This window comes from Mercenaria mercenaria, chromosome 4 (genome assembly GCF_021730395.1).
Source record: "Mercenaria mercenaria strain notata chromosome 4, MADL_Memer_1, whole genome shotgun sequence".
Lineage (NCBI taxonomy): Eukaryota > Metazoa > Mollusca > Bivalvia > Venerida > Veneridae > Mercenaria > Mercenaria mercenaria.
In genome coordinates, this window is record NC_069364.1 from 21,400,363 (window position 1) to 21,411,563 (window position 11,201).

An 11,201-nucleotide genomic window follows, 5' to 3' on the forward strand; every position below is an offset into this window, starting at 1 on the left:
TATCCGGGTATGGTTACACTTTTTTCTAAAAGTCGTCTAATGTCCAGTTTAATATTTTTGAAAAATTATTATGATGCAAAGACAGTTGAACAGCATTTTACAGTATCTGACATTAAAGTGTACCCTGTCATTACATCCTAGTAAACTAATTTCAAAGAAATCTTCATGAAAAATCGGCAATTTCACAAAGCAGACGACAACCTACTTTCGATTTCAAAAACTTGTAAAACGATAAAATCAAAATATTTTCCTATTTAAATTTGATTGTGATCGATTTTTATTAATTAGATTTAAATGTCTGTTGTCTGGACTTAAGTTTCAGTTGTGTGTAAAGGGATATTTACGACTATATTACCGAAAACGAAAGTACACTTTGACAGGTGGCGCGAAAATGATAATGATTTCAGACTGGTTTGCAAACTGTTTTAACACTAAGGTTCAGTGATTTTAATGCTAGTGGAGCAGTCTAAAATATCATGGTCTGCCTCGGGCACGATTACAGCAGGTAATTGTTTGCTAATTATGTCAATGCCCCCCAGCGTGTATCACTCGATAAAAAGGGGGCAATAAAGCAGTGTATTATAATCACTGAGGCAATTAAAAGGGAAGTTTGGCTAAAAAAAGAAATGAATGGTTGTAAAACGGGCAGGGTGCCTGGCGGGGCAACAGGGCGGAACGAATTTCGGAACGGGCGATGCGCCCTGCTGTAAATAGCTAGCTGGAGCACTGAATATATTTAACATATCAACTGCTTTTTGACTTGTAACAAACAGAAAAACAGTACAATTAACCAACAAAGTTAAATAACTTGTTCATTAATATCATCACATATTTTTTGTAGAAAAATATATTAGGGAATTTTAAAAAGGGTTATGTGCGAGTTTTTGTCTTGTTAAATCCTATTTCCCATAGATATTTCTCTTATATTTGTCAAAGGTTTGAATACTGATGACAACAGTAGAAAGTTTAACTGAACCTTTAATTTCTATCACCTTCCTTCTTTGGCTATAACTTTAACAGTTCATATGCATTACTGAAAGAAGCGCTTTTCTAAACATGTAATCTGTACATACTAGATAACATGTCGTGTTTATTCATTTTTATATTACATTAGAAAAGCCATAAGCCTCTAGTAATAGCCACGATATCTTTGTCCACTCAGACTGCAGGAGTTATTAGTTCAAATCTATAGTCACAGATGATACCAGTATTTCCTTACCTAAAAGTGCTCTGCATTCAAGGAGAAAATGGCTTCATTTCATTCATAATATACAGTAGTGGTAACGCAATATCAAGAGTAAGGTGTTAAAAGTCATTAATATAAGCTGCAATCTAAGTGGAACAAATTAGTATAGACTTATTTATATTATTATAAATCATTAATTGTATTTAAAAAAAACAGCTTAAAAGACTTTGCAGTCTTAACTGCAGGACTCTACAAAGTGCTGATTTCTCTGAGCTTTTCCGTGATCTACTGAAAGTGCATCTGGCTGGCTATTGTAGCTGCAGATATAAATAATATCATACCAAGAGTTAAATGGAATATTTCAAATATCAAAAAAAAAATGCCAACTAGGGATATGCAATGAAGCATTGTATTTTCTTTTCAACTTGAATTTTATCTTACACATAATGTTAGTCTACTGAGCATTTATACTGTGTGTCACATGATAACTGGTGTCATTAAAACCAGGCTACACTAATAACATAGAGGCTGAAAATATATACACACACAACTTTTCTGGTAAATGACATGACCTGGTCCTTAAGTGGTTGTTAAGTTAACATACTTTAAAAATGTGATTGGAATAATCATATAGAGTCTATATGGCTTATGATTAAAAATAGATTATATTCTGTTCTAATCTATTCATCAGACAGCATGTTCTTTAACAGTAAATGTTAAAAGACAAAATAATACAGCACAACATAACTTCCATAAGAATATTATAATATATATTTTGCATGTGGACTGAGTTTAATGACCAAAGATATCCATTGAACAGCAGAGCATGCTACAAAATAGCACTAAATACAGCGTGTGTGACAAGTAAAGATAACGTCTATACGGCCCCCAACATATATAGCACATGTACCGGAATTGATTAGCGAGCGGCCTTTAAATGATGCTGTTTTACTCGCTTACATGAAACTGCCAAATCATATTGACGAATGTTATCAATAGAATGAATATAAATACACAAAATGATACCAACCTGTTGGTATTTATGTTTTTAGAATAAAAGAAATCGCTCTCCAACTTTCAAGCTCCTCAGAACCTCCATCGAAGAAAACGCAGCATCCGTAACCTCGTATTGAACTGCAAGTGCTTGTTGACCCAGATTTCATACAAGTTTTGTAAACATGCGTTCGTTTGGCGAGGAAATGGTTACTTTATATGACCCAATAGCAAAAATAGAGTTTTTGAACATACTGACACTGTGCCAAGCTTAATTTCAGAAAGTGTGTCGGAACTAATTGAATGCCGGAACTGATTGAATGACTGTATCCAGGTGACATTATTTTAGTTGCTAGCCCAATGTCAATGAAAATGATGGGTATACAGATAATGTTTTTACGCTCTTTGGACAGTAAAGATGAACTAATCTAATGGAACTTAGCATTGTGCCGTCACTGCCTAGCTGCAGGGCAAACCAGGAATATCTTCATCCACTTTTGATCAAGAATCTGTTAGCGCCATTAGCGGCTATTTTGATATGACCGGAGGTTCCACAGCCTGAGGCAAAACCTGGTGACCACCAACTCTCAGTCTCTTGCAAATTATGAAATGTCTACGTTCCCGCAAGGGGTTTGACATCAACGGAAGATAGAGAAGAACTTAATTATCATGGACTGGTGCAGTGCAACCTAGCAGAATCAGCCTGTCATGTGAATGGATGAAAAAAAAGTAAGTTTCCCATTTATACTAGATATGTGAGCTCTATTGTGATGAAAACTTAAAACTTATTTGAATCACTCTCGTGTCCACTTCATGGAAAAAACCACTACTGGTTGCAGTGGTGTCGTATGAGAAGGCATGGTCGTGACCCTACAGTCAGGTGCTCAAACTCACGACTCCTGGATTGAAGTTATGAGGCCTTAAACTTGTGTGTGGTTTATATAAAGAAAATGGTCTTAGACTCTATATATTGTTATTTAGTAACCTTCCATATTTTCAAACTTATTAATAGGATTCTGCCATAAGTACATGTATGTACTATGCATGTACCCATTTCTTTTCTATTGATCTTTACACGCAAATGATATTATGCACACTTTGAAAAAAATATATTGTAGAATAAAAACCAGATTATATTCAAATGTTTACAGTGTATACAGCGGTGATTCATTTTCTTTTTAGCCAATGACATTGAATACTGAATAGTAAGAAAATACAAACAGTCTCATTAAATTTTTAATTATGTTTTATATTTTTCACTCTAAATTTTTAATTTTGTTACTATTTCTTGGCCCTCATTTAAACATGTATGAACAACAAAATGATTAATTAATCACACAAACATATTTTTCAGAGACACTGGAGCCTGAATGGGTGCTTCAAATGGTCCTGTTACCAGAATATTTGGTCACAGTTAAAACAACTGAATAAGAATAGTATATAAACTTTGAAGTCTAAGTGCATGCTTGACATATTTTTTGGGCAAGTGGAAAAAGCTGACAATTATGAGCTACATTTACAGTACAGAGTATTCTAAATTCTACATAGGCCAGGAACAAAGTCTGCAAAGATTTGATTGTTACAATAGTGCAGAATGAGATACTGATAATTAACTGGATTAGCATACATGTCAGCAGTCAATCAAAACTTCGATGTCAGAAATGCTTGATATCTATGGAAATCAGATGTATCGTATCTGGCCTAATAGGAAATAAAGAGTTAAATTATTTTGATTTTAGGCAAAGACTAAAAAAATTTTTTGTTTCCGGTAATATGCTAAAAAAATTAGGGTAGGCCTAGGACGGAAAAAAAAATAAAAAAAAATTTATTAAGGGAAACTTTTCGGAAATCATTTTTGTGTCAAAAAATGAATACAAATAAGTTATCATGTAATAAATTCAGCTTAGCAACTTTTTATTAAAAAGTTGAAAAAACTATTCTCCAAGGCTATAAAAACATAAAGGGTCGGGCCAAAAATTTAAGATAGCTAGGTTGGAATGTCGGAAACAAACAATTTTTTACACCCCATTGAGCCTATATCAGTATTCTGATTATTTTGAAAACAATGCCAAGAAATTGGCATTTGTCACAATTGTGTGTGATAATGAATCGTTTTACATGCAGGGTTGGAATAATTAAGCTCGCATACTTGCAATGTGCATGTGTCTTTTGCCCAAACTCAGTATCACAAAATTTTGCTTGTGCTAACTTAAATGGAATCAACAGCATTTATCATTTCTTTGACTTCCTGTTTCGATCTGCTGTAAATATGTATTCATTCATGGTGCTTTACATGATATGCACAATTGATGATGTTTTTACATAGTGTGCGGCCTGGCAGGGGTGGCGAAAGCTGATTTTGACTTGCTTGTCCGTTTTTGCCAATTGCTATTTTTAGCTCGACTACGAAGAATAGGGGAGCTATCCTACTCGCCCTGGTGTGAGCGTCACACAAATGTTGAAGTTAGCGTACCACCCCAAATATTTTCAAAGTCCATTGAGATATTGCTTTCATATTTTGCATACTTGTTTACCATCATGACCCCAGTCTGTAAAAAGGAGGAGGCAACTCTATCAAGCATTTTGACTGAATTATGGCCCCTTTTCGACTTAGAATATGCTTATTGTAATGTTAAAGTTTTACTCATTGCTTATATTATACTATCAAGTACTGAGAATAGTCGAGCGTGCTGTCCACTGACAGCTCTTGTTTACTTGTCCGTATGATAGTTATAAATATAGTAAATTCTGGTCAAATTTCATTTGTCCGTACAAGCTTTGGGACAACCCCAGGGCAATACGGACAATTGAATTTGCCACCCCTGCCTGGTTACAACATGATATTTTGTTTGTGTCTGCTTGTGTATTGTGGCGTAAGAGGGTAAGTATGAAGTATTTTCTACAATTATATTGTGGAGTAAGTAAGTATGAAGTGTGACTGCAGTTGTATTGTAGAGTAAGTATATTAAAGATATATTAAAGTAGATCTATGGTAATTATTATGAATACATTGTCATGAAGTAAGTATGAAGTGCGTTCACAATTGTGTCATGGAGTACTTTTGAAGTACAACCACATTTATATCGTAGAATAAGTATGAAATATGTCGATACAGTATGTTGTATTGTGAAGTATAAAGTAGTCTACAGATGTATGGTGGAGTAAGTATGAAGTATATCTATAGATGTATGGTAGAATACGTATGAAGTATGTCTACAGATGTATCATGGAGTAAGTATGAAGTATGTTTACAGATGTATGGTGGAATACGTATGAAGTATGTCTACAGATGTATCATGGAGTAAGTATGAAGTATGTTTACAGATGTATGGTGGGATAAGTATGAAATTTGTATACAGATGTATCATGGAGTAAGTATGAAGTATGTCTACAGATGTGTCATGGTGTAAATATGAGTATATCTACATATGTATCATGGAGTAAGTATGAGGTATGTCTACAGATGTGTCATGGTGTAAATATGAAGTATATCTACATATGTATCATGGAGTAAGTATGAAGTATGTCTACAGATGTATGGTGGGATAAGTATGAAGTTTGACTATAGTCGTATTGTGTAGTAGTTATAAAGTATGATAACAGAACTTTGTGTCATGGAGTAAGTGGCAGTGTGAAATATGTCTATGTAGCTAACTAGTTGAGCATGCATGAGGTATACCAGCAGTAGTATTTTGGAGTAAGTATAAAGTACCTCCACAGTTTTATACTTGAGTAAGTATGAAGTAATTCCATAGCTGTGTCATGGAGTAAATATGAAGTGCATCTACAGTTGTGTCAATGAGTAAGTATAAAGTACACACACAACAGTGTCATGGATTTAGTATAGAGTGCTTTCACAGTTGTAATTTGTTGATCAAGTATGAAAAGTTATAATGAATGTTTAAAGTTGTATTATGTATAATATGGAATAAGTATGAATTATGTCCTCAATTGTATTGTGTATCAAACATTAGATTTGTCTACAAGTTATGTTATGAATTTTTTATACTCACTAAAAAGCATTTGAATTCTAACCCTGACATGCACATTTATAGTACATATAAGCTGTGGCTGTTTTACTGGTGGGCATTAGTATCATGTATAAATTTGTTAAAGATGATAAATTTTGCAGATGATCACATCATGTACTGTTAATTCCTGATTCATCAATGCCATGATTGAACAGCAATTCACTAGTAAACGTTTCACTGCATATAGAAACAAGCAACTCCGCAGTCTTCTAAATTTCTTTTGAAAAGTCAACTTTGATCTTAAAGTTGTATGATACTGTTTAGTATTTTCCTCTTTGGGATGGCTACCAATTAGATAATCTTAAAAAAAGTCACATTATATTTTGACCTTATCAGTCTTGGCTTGATTAATCATTAAAAGTGTTTTGAGAAGAAAATAGATATAATTACACAAAATTTGAATAGCCTTAGGAGTTAATATCAGGGTCTGAACACAGACTAATGTTTATTTTTCTGTTTTAGATAAATTGTTCTTCAACAAACAATAATTGCATTTTGTTTTTGACATAGCTTTACTGTTTAACCTTGTTAGATATTGTATGTCACTATAAACACACTTATTATTTTAAGAATCCTTGTTAAAGAGATTTGAGACAAATTGTTTATAGTGTAATAGTAACATGATATCTACAGTCTGATGTATTACTATACACCACAGGCATTGGGTTATAATTACATGTATTGTCAAAATATATCATATCAGATTGTTTTTGTTTTTTTGTTAATCTTGAGAAATATGCACAAGTTTGCTGTAGAAATATTGCTTAACCTTTTTAGTGCAGCATTACTATGCAAAAAGAACAGAAACAAAGCATATTGTGAAGTCAATGATTCAGTTTTCATCAAACATATTTAAGAAACAGTTTATTAAATCTTCAAAGATCATTAAGTTGCATTTCAATACTATTTTCAAAAGAATGTATTTTCTGTTGTGAATAAGAAGTTGTTGAGAATCTTTTTGTGATTGCTTTCTTCTATTTACTAAGGCTCCTGTGTTAACATGTTTAAATGAGTCCTTGTCATGTTTGACTGGTAAATGTTTACAAAATTTCTATCCAGTTAAGCAAAACGATCATCCTTAGAACAACCATGTCTTTCTGATTGAAACAGGTTTTCTGTCTGTTAAAGATAGATATTAGATTTGTCTTTTGCAGTAAACAGGGAGTTGCCGTGTTTGCCCATTTTTTCAGTTCAAAAATTGATTAATTTAAAAAATAGATTGCTCCATTTTGAAATACATTTGCATCAAACAATATGGAAAATGTTCCTGGATTATTTTCTTTTAGCTCATCTGAGCCAATGGCTCAGGGTGACATTTTATGACCGCTCAATGCCTGTTGTGCGTTGTGTGTCAACAATTTCTAAAAAATCTTTCTGAAAACCATTGGGCAGATTTACACCAAACTTCACAGGAATGATCCTTTCAGGCAGGAACATTTTTAAAGTTTTTCCCTTATACTTTAGCCTGTAGCATCCTTTATTTATTGATTGACCTGTCCCACTTTTAGCTCACCTGTCACATAGTGACAAGGTGAGCTTTTGTGATCACCCTTCGTCCGTCGTCAGTCCGTCCGTCCGTCCGTCTGTCAACAATTTCTTGTCTGCACGATAGTGGTTTCATTTATGATTTTATTTTAACCAAACTTGCACACAACTTGTATCACCATAAGATCACGGTTCCTTATTTGAACGGCCAGATCCCTTTATGGGTTCCAGAGTTATGGCCCCTGAAAGGGCCAAAATTAGCTATTTTGACCTTGTCTGCACAAGAGCAGCTTTATTTATGATTTGATTTTTACCAAACTGGCACACAACTTGTATCACCATAAGATCTTGGTTCCTTTCTTGAACTGGCCAGATTCCATAATGGGTTCCAGAGTTATGGCCCCTGAAAGGGCCAGAATTAGCTATTTTGACCTTGTCTGCACAATAGCAGCTTCATTTATGATTTTATTTTAACCAAATCGGCACACAATTTGTATCACCGTAATATCTCGGTTCCTTTCTTGAACTGGCGAGATTCCATTATGGGTTCAAGAGTGATGGCCCCTGAAAGGGCCAGAATTAGCTATTTTGACCTTGTCTGCACAATAGCAGCTTCATTTATAATTTAAATCGTATCAGACTTGCACAAAATTTGTGTCACCATAAGATCTCGGTTCCTTTCTTGAACCGGCCAGATCCCATAATGGGTTCCAGAGTTATGGCCCCTGAAAGGGCCAAAATTAGCTATTTTGACCTTGTCTGCACAATAGCAGCTTCATTTATGATTTGAGTTTAACCAAACTTGCACACGACTTGTATCACCACAAGATCTTGCTTCCTTTCTTTAACAGGCCAGATTCCATCATGGGTTCCAGAGTTATGGCCCCTTAAAGGTCCAAAATTGGCTATTTTGGCTTTTGCAGCCATATAGAGACTTCTTTTATGGTTTTATTTGATACAAACTTCCAAAATATCTTCAACAACAATAAATCCTGGATTCTATGACAAATCAGATCCAGTCATAGGTTCCAGAGTTATTTTATATCTGATTACCTTACCCTGATTGTAATCAAAATGGATTTATATCAGTAAGTACTTACAGGACTTATTTGAACTTTCATTATTGTTATTTTAGTTGGACTGAGACAATCAGGGTAGATAACTATGGACTGATTTTATGTCAAATTACCTCCCTTTATTTCACATTAAAATTGTTATATCTCCATAACTAGATACTGATCTGAAATTTCATTTATGTCAACAGATTTATTTAGCAGATCCTTCTTTTGTCCACTTACAATATTTTTTTTTTTAATTACTTCCCTTTTACGTTACTATAAATAGCCTTAGTAACTAATTATTGGCCGTAGGGAAAACACGAGACCAGTTTTCTGTGGTACAACATGGATGGTACCTCCAATTTTGTGGTGTATTTTAACAAATCTATACCTTGTAAGATTTTTTTTTCTTTTTGGTTAAATTTCTTCCCTTTATTGTTCCAGTCCTTTGGACTTAGATATTTTTTCTGAGGACCTTCTCCTCAAGTGCAATGATAACAGGTGAGCGATATAGGGCCATCATGGCCCTCTTGTTTAGCTTGACTGTTCAGAATGTAGGTAGAGTTATTTGACTTAAGATAGTTATTCATGTTTGATAAAATAAAGCCTGAATTTGACGTACAGAAATGAAAGTCATTTCTAGCTCCACTATTCGGAGAATAGGGGGACTATTCTACTCGCCCCGGCGTTGGTGCGGCTTACCTTTCTTGGTTAAAGTTTTTTGTCAACCTTCGTTTTTCTGTCATATCTTTGTTACTATTGCTTATATCTTACTGTAACTTCACATAAACATTTTCCAGTATACAATCAAAGTATGTGTAGGGGCTGAGACCATTATACCCAAGGTCAATGTCACCAAGGTGTTATACTTGGGGTTATTTTTAAGGTTAAAGTTTTTTGGCAGGAAGAAGGAAGGGTATATTGTTTTGCAGATGTCGGTCGGTCGGTATGTAGACCAATCCGTTTCCGGATGATAACTCAAGAACGCTTGGGCGTAGGATCATGAAAGTTGATATGATGGTTGGTCATAACCAGCAGATGACCACTATTGATTTTGAGATTAGTAGGTCAAAGGTCAAGGTCACAGTGGCCCAGATCATTTAAACGGTTTCCGGATGATAACTCAAGAACACTTGGGCCGAGGATCATGAAGTTGATAGGGAGGTAGGTCATGACCAGCAGATGACCTCTATTGATTTTGAGGTCAAAGGTTGAGGTCACAGTGACCAGGAACAGTTCAATGTTTTCTGGATGATAACTCAAGAATGCTTTGGCCTAGGTTCATAAAGTTGATAGGGTGGTTGATTATAACCAGCATATGACCCCTAAAGATTTTGAGATCAATAGGTCAAAGGCCAAGGTCAGAGTGACCCAGAACAGTTAAATGGTTTCAGGATGTTAACTTGAGAACAATTTGGCCTAGGATCATGAAAATTGATAGGGAGGTTGATCATGACCAGCAGATGGCACCTATAGATTTTGAGGTCATTAGGTCAATGGTCAAGGTCACAGTGACCAGGAACAGTTAAAATGTGTATGGATAAAAACTTGAGAATGCTTGGGCCTATGATCACGAAACTTAATAGGGAGGTTTGTCTTGACCAGCAGATGACCCTTATTTATTTTGAGGTCAATGGTCAAGGTCACCTTGACCAAGAACAGTAGAACTTTTATGCTCAGTGACTAAATAACACACCAGAAAAAAAGTAGTTTTTTGCCAACATTTGTTTTTCTGTCATATCTTTGTTGCTGTTGCTTATATCATACTGTAACTTTACATAAACATTATCCAGCATACAAACAAAGTATGTACAGGGGCTGGGCCCATTATATCCAAGGTCAAGGTCATCAAGGTGTTATATTTAGGTTATTTTAAATGTTAAAGTTTTTTGGCAACCTTTGTTTTTCTGTCATATCTTTGTTATTATTGCTTATATCTTATTGTAAGTTCACATAAAGCATTGTCCAGCATACAAACAAAGTATGTGCAAGGACTGGGCCCATTATACCAAAGGTCAAGGTCACAAAGTTGTTATACTTGGAATTATTTTCATGTTAAATTTTTTCGAAAGCTTCGTTTATAGACATATCTTTGGTACTTTAAAAGATGACTTGAAATTAAAAGCTGTAATTTATAATCATCATCATCTGCATGTGTGGTAACAATCCCTGTAACTCTTGATTTGTATTTTTGACCAGATTATGCCCCTTTCATACTTAAATTTTTATCTGTACCTCTCTGATTATTTGATATTTTTTAACACAGACTCATGCTATTGTGCAATATTCATCCACAGTTCTAGTTGGTCTTGTCAGTAACTTTACTATATTCAAGTAACTTGCCACAGTCACCATAACAAATTAATTTGCTGTATGTAAGATTCAGACCTCTAACTCAAGGTTAAGGTCACCTTTAGAGATGAAACATCTTGGTATTTTTTTATCTGG

At 34.5% G+C, this 11,201-nt stretch overlaps 1 long non-coding RNA gene across 1 annotated transcript; it reads left to right on the forward strand.

The window, feature by feature from the left end:
* Positions 1 to 901: 901 nt before the first annotated feature.
* Positions 902 to 6,919, forward strand: LOC128556241 (uncharacterized). Its single transcript, XR_008370508.1, has 2 exons — positions 902 to 2,908; positions 3,534 to 6,919. It is a non-coding gene; the product is annotated as an uncharacterized LOC128556241 (long non-coding RNA).
* The last annotated feature ends 4,282 nt before the right edge of the window (positions 6,920 to 11,201 follow it).